The following is a 6,590-nucleotide window of genomic DNA, read 5'->3' on the forward strand; positions in this document are numbered from 1 at the left end:
TTATTGACTCTTTCTGTTTTCTTTACAGCTTTTTTCACCATCTAAACTGTTTAATATCAGATTTAGAAATAACTTGGATAGTTTTTTCTACATTTTCACTAAAATGTGACATAAATAATGACTTTCTGACTTTACTTTGGACTAATCTAACGACTCAGCGTGGCTATGTTGGACTTGGTGTGGAAGCAGCTCCCAGTTTGAGCTCAGGAGACAGACACCCTCTCTACTTTGAAGATCAGCTTCAAACTTTCCTTTTTCATAAAGCTCATAGTTCGAGCTGGATGAGGTGACCCTGAACCATCCCTTAGTTATGCTGCTATAGGCTCAGGCTGTTGGTGGACTTCCCATGATGCTCTGCTTTCTTCTCCACTCCCCTCTTTTCACTCCTGATGCTTTTATATGTCACTACTGCATGTCCTTAACCTTTCTCTTCTCTCTCCTTAGTTTGTGTTATGTTCTTGTCTCTCTGAGCTCATCTCTTCTCTTTCCCCTTAACCTGCAACCAGTCATGGTAGATGCTCCTCCTGGAGCCTCTTTTCACTGGGAGGATCTTTGTGTCAAAGGGACTTCTTCCTTCCAACCATCACCAAGTGCTGCTCACAGTGGATTGTCTGATGGTTGGGGCTTTCTCTCTAATATTGGAGGCTGTTATCTTACACTGTTAAACAACTTGTGTTGTTTTGTGTTTCTGCAGCCTGTCAGGCTGTCTGATCACAGAGGAAGGCTGTACTTCTCTGGCCTCAGCTCTGAGCTCCAACCCCTCCCATCTGAGAGAGCTGGACCTGAGCTACAATCATCCAGGAGACTCAAAAATGAAGCTGCTGTCGGCTGGACTGAAGGATCCAGGCTGGAGACTGGACACTCTCAGGTATGGACAGAAAATCTGATAGAGGAAGAGCTTGAATCATTTCCTGTGTCCTTCACTCACTTCCTGTTTGTTTCCTGCAGATGAGACATGAACAATCACACATGCAGGAATATTTTCAGGGACAGACACACTAGTCTAGCTGGATAGTATATGGATATTTATGTAGTGGGTCTCCAAGGAGTCTGTTTGCAGGAACATTTAGGTCACAGGTGTACCTGAGATAGATGCCACTGTGTACCTAATAAAGTGTCACAGCATGGGAAACATACACATGGCTATGTCTACAGTGACAGAAGGATGAAACAAGGATGTCAATCATTTCAGTCTGTGTGTGTCACAAAGAGGCAGACAGGAGCAGCTAACATTTGGAAATTGAACCTTAAATAATGACAAACTCTACATTCACAGTTGAATTCACAATAAATGTGTTCTCAAGTGCAGATTTTTCTGTTATTGTTCTCAAACAACAGAATGAGAATGAAATATTGATTCTAACAGGGCCCATAAACAGCATTAGCTTAGCAGCATTAGCTTAGCAGAGTTTCCATCATGGTCACACAAATCCTCAGCAGAGCAAAGTGGCCTACTTAGAAATAGCTGATCAAGTTGTAGAAACCAAGGGAAAACAGTATTAGCATTAGCTGCTAACGTCTCATATCATTATGACACAAGAGAGAAGGGTATTAGCGTTAGCTACTAATGCTTATTCACCTCAATTTGGTTTTAGCTGCTAATGGTAGCCTACTTAGCATAAACCCTTCATATCATTATAACACAAAGGAAAAGAGTCACTCATGGCAGCCTATTTAGCATTAACGTCTCACATAACTATAACACAAGAGAAAAGGGTATTAGCGTTAGCTAATGCTAATTCACATCAAATTAGCATTAGCTGCTCATATTGTTATAAGGAAAGAGAAAACGGTATTAGCATTAGCTACTAATGATTATTCACCCCTAATTTGAATAAGCTGCTAAAAGTAGCCTACTTAGTATTATATCCTCATATTGTTGTTACCCAACGAAAAGAATATTAGTATTAGCTACTATCATTTTTAATAAGTAAGAGAAGACAGTGTTAGCATTATTGGATAATGTTAACTCACATTAAAGTAGCATTAGCTATTTACAACAGCGTACTTAGAATTTGCCGCTCACATTGTTAAAAAGCAGGGGGAAACAGTATTAGCATTAGCGCATAATGCTAATTCATGTCAAAGTAGCATTAGTTAATAACGGCGGCCTACCTAGCATTAACTGCTCACTAATATAATGCTAATTCACGTCCAATTAGCATTAGCTGTTCATATTGTTATTAGGAAAGAGAAAACGATATTATCTGGTAATAATTATTCACCCCTAATTAGAATTGGAATTAACTTTTTATGGCAGTATAATGCAGGGGAAAAGAGTTACCATTATCGGATAATGCTAATTCACATCAAATTAGCATTAGCTAATAACAGCAGCCTTCTTAGCATTAACTCTTCATATCGTTATAATGTAAGGGAAACTAGCAATAGTTAATAACGGTAACCTACCTACTTAGTATTAGCTGCTCACATTGTTAAAATTGAAGGAAAAATAATATAAGCATTAGCTACTCATATTGTTAAAAAGTAAGAAAAAACATTGTTAGCATTAGATAATTAGATCAGATAAATTATCATTAGTTAATAATGGCAACATACTTAGCATTAGCTGCTCACATTATTATAAATCAAGAGAATATGGCATTAGCATTAGTTGCCAATGCTTATTCACCTAAAATTAGCATTAGCCACTAATGGTAGCCTATTTAGCATGAACTTCTTAATGCTAAATGATGTTAATTAATGCTAAATAAGCTCAACGGAAATGAAAGTAGTGTTAGCATTAGCTGCTGATAATGTTAAAAAGTAAGAAAAAGTAAGAAAAAACATTGTTAACAGTAGCGGATAATGCTAACACACATGCTAACTCTTAGCATTACCTGCTCATATTATTGACCCTGTGCACGAGAAAATGCTAACTTCCTGGTTTGAGACCGGATGTGGAGTTGTACATTTCTGGTAGCTTTATTTTCCCGTCAATCGCTACTGCAGAGATGGACTTCAAAATGATGTCTAACAAACAGAAACGGAAGGATCGCTTTAAATTACAAAGATCAGAAGGTGGGACCGGTCACCATTGCTGTGTCCTGCTGTGTACTGCTGGGGGGAGATTTAACAAGATGTTAAGTTTCCACTCTTTTCCCAAAGATTCTGAATTGCGAGCACAATGGCTGATAAAAATCAGAAGGGACAGCTTCACAGTTACAACCAGGTCCAGAGTGTTTAGTCGGCATTTTGAGACAGGAGAGATCTTCGTGTCTTCCTCTGGTAAGCGTTGTCTTCAGCCGAAAGCTGTTCCCTCCTTATTCCACTGGAATAATTTTTCAAAAAAGACGGACCCGGAGTTTAGGAGCGCCGACCTCGACCTGTTGATACCGTGGCTATGGCAACCGTAGATTACAACACAGAGGATGAAAACGATGTGTCTGATATGCCCATTACTGGTTGTACTGAGTCTGCTCCAGCCTCCATTCCCCTGATTGAAGACCACGACTATGCAGAAGTCCTTTGATTGTGGTAGACCGCATTAAATATGAAACTATGTCACGGGAGATTGAGGAGCTTAGACGGCAGCTTGAGTCGTATCATTTGACGCAGGGATTTGGACTGCAGTGATTTGCCACATCACCTGAGGACATTCGGTATTATACAAGGTAAGAAATCCTGAAGTTTTCAACTAGTGACCTATGACCTTAATAATATTACCACAAAAATGTGCATTTTAACACAAGGCTGGAGTTGGTTTTCGTTTCTAGCCTCATCACTTTAAAAATATTAATGTAACTTACCTCTGATCTGTATTAAATTGACCAATAGAAAGTTGTAATGTCATCTGAAATTTAGCAATAGCTGCAGATAAAAAACTATATTAACATCCACCATTTAAATGCAGATTTCCATCATATAAGCATTTGATGGCCTTTTGGAATCTAATGCAAGAGGCAACAAGCAGGATGGTGAGGGTCACCAGTGGTCAGAAGAGCCTTTTCACCAGCACATCCACCGAGAGCCCTGTAAACAGACTAACTATAAGTTCTACACAATTACTACCTGCTTGATCTCTGTGTGTTGCAGATTTTTGTGACTGCAGCAATTTTTTTTCTCTTCCAGAAATTGTTTCCAATTGATGAGCTATTCTTGTTCCTGAATAATCTGGCAACCGGCTGTACACAAAGGGAGCTTTGTCACAAGTTTAACATCCACAGAGCTACAGTGAGTAGTGTCTCAGCACTTTTTGAAGGCTCCATCAGTGACAAGGAGATTTTCCGTCACTCTGGCATCACCTCCCTCTTGACACCTGAGATGGATATAATGGTGGACAAAGGGTTTCTGGTAGATGAACTAGTGCCTGGGAAAGTCCATCGCCCAGCCTTTTTGTCCAAGCAAGCTCAAATGTCAGAGTTGGATGTCCTTAGAACCCAGTCCATTGCACGTCTGAGGGTCCACGTAGAGAGGCTCATCAGGAGGGTTAAAGAAAACAAACTTTTTGACACTGTCATCCCTCTCTCCATTTCTGGGAGTATAAACCAAACGTTTACTGTTGCATGTCTCCTCACAAATTATCAATAGGGACCACTGGTCAAAAAATGGGTGGTTAATTAAAAGTTTGAAATGTGTGTATTGTAGTGTATTTAGTGGGAGAAGTAGGCAGTTTTGGGAGAATACTTTACAATTGTATTTAGTTACTGAATACTTAATTCTTGCCTTTAAATGTATTTTGTAGCACATTCCATCACTTTGTCTAGTCAGAATACTGTATTCTGAATACTTTGAATATCTTTAGAATATTGTTATTATTTTAAATTCATGTATTTAGTTACTCTCCAAGAATTTAAGTAGCAAATTTTGTTACTTAAGTAAAATTGATCAACAGCTAACACACCCCCTTTCCTGGATAAAGTTAAATAATAAATCACTTGATGTTTTACTGTTACTCTGCAAATAAAACTGCCTTACTTTAACCACATTGTCTATTGCACTGTTCTGTGTGCTTCTTATTGACAATCTAAAGCTACTAAATACTGTTTCTCTGGAATTCTGAAATTCTGAAAATAAAAAACACAAATTTCAAATTATCAACTTTATTTAACATACTTTGAGTTTTACAACAGTAAGGATATCAGATTCTTTTCTACCAAAAAAACCCCCATGTTTTGAACACAAACACTGCTGATATTACAGTTTTTCTCGATTGCTTAAACACTATAACCAATCTTTTGAGCTAAAATTTCAAAACCATAATGCTATTTTTCAAAAAGCACACCCACTTCCCTGAACTATAAACACTATTCCCCTGCTTTAACACATGAGTCAGATTTGGTGAACTGTTACTGTAAAACTCTAAACACAAATCCCTACATTTTTCAGTGGTGACACCATGTGGTCATTTAGAAAGCACTAGCAGTCAATAATGTTAACTCGCATCAGCACAGCTTTAGCTCAATTAACACACAATTAACCAAGTGGAAACACTAGGAGTCAAAATTTATCACACACCACAACGAAACTTTGTTGGATAGCTCATTCAGGTTTGAAACAATGGATCCAAAGAGATGCTAAGGAAGAGGTCGAGGAGGAGAAGGTTGGTCTAGGACACCAGGGAGGAGGTGGGGGAGGAGGTGGAGGAACATAATTGGCCATCGGGATATTGTAAATGTCCCTGGTCAGTGTGGAGGGAATGTCACTAAATGCGCAGGCATCAGCCAATGAGGGGTACTCCACCGCCATGCCATTCTAGGACCCTATAACACTTCTCCTTGCTTTTCTCGATGGTCTAAGACAACATATGTTCCAGCTGGACTACAGGGAACCAGCACAGCCAGAGCAGCCTCGCTCTCTGGTTCATGACTGGTTTACCAATAACCCAAGGTTGTCTAACATCTTTATGCCTGCATACTCTCACTTTATAAACCCGATAGAGGAGTTATTTTCAGCATGGCGGTGGAAAGTGCACGACAGAGAACCTTATGTCCGTGTTCACCTCCTCCAGGCCATGGAAGAAGCCTGCCTAGACATATCAGTAGATGCATGCCAGGGTGGATCAGGTATGCAAGAGGATTTTACCCCCTCTGCCTGGCTAGGGCTAATATAGCCTGTGATGTGCATGAGATTCTCTGCCCTGACCCATAACACAGACAGGATTGCTGAGGTGGAATAATGTTCTTGGTGTGTGTTGTACTGTATGGCACATGAATAAAAATGTGCCACTGTATGTACATTGGGTCTTTTGTGTTCATCATCTGGAAAGGTTTCTGAGGGGGAGGACCACAAGCAACATAACTTGCCAGTTTTGGAAATAATGTTTTACATTTATTGCACCAATGTGTAAGTCTATGTTGTAGTGTGTGTGTTTTTGAGGCCTTGTGTGTGCTGTCTGTGGGCAAAGTTTGGTTTTTCAGCAAGAGTGAATGGTTTTGAGTTTAGAGCTTCATTTTGACTTGAAAGTAAGATGTTTGGGAAATTGGGTGAGACGTTATGGATTTGTGTTTACTGTTTTGAGAATATGAGGCATAGTTTCAAGAAATGTGTTTAAGCAATCGAGAAAAACTGTAATACTAACACAAAACTCATCTGTGTGAACACTTCTCCAAACCTACTTTTATTAACAGCTTTCTATTTTGATCAAAGCA

At 39.2% G+C, this 6,590-nt stretch overlaps 1 long non-coding RNA gene across 1 annotated transcript; it reads left to right on the forward strand.

Moving 5' to 3' along the window:
* Positions 1 to 3,364: 3,364 nt before the first annotated feature.
* On the forward strand, positions 3,365 to 4,932 carry LOC120438057. Its single transcript, XR_005611631.1, has 2 exons — positions 3,365 to 3,974; positions 4,072 to 4,932. It is a non-coding gene; the product is annotated as an uncharacterized LOC120438057 (long non-coding RNA).
* The last annotated feature ends 1,658 nt before the right edge of the window (positions 4,933 to 6,590 follow it).

Source organism: Oreochromis aureus, linkage group 3, assembly GCF_013358895.1.
Source record: "Oreochromis aureus strain Israel breed Guangdong linkage group 3, ZZ_aureus, whole genome shotgun sequence".
NCBI classification, from domain to species: domain Eukaryota; kingdom Metazoa; phylum Chordata; class Actinopteri; order Cichliformes; family Cichlidae; genus Oreochromis; species Oreochromis aureus.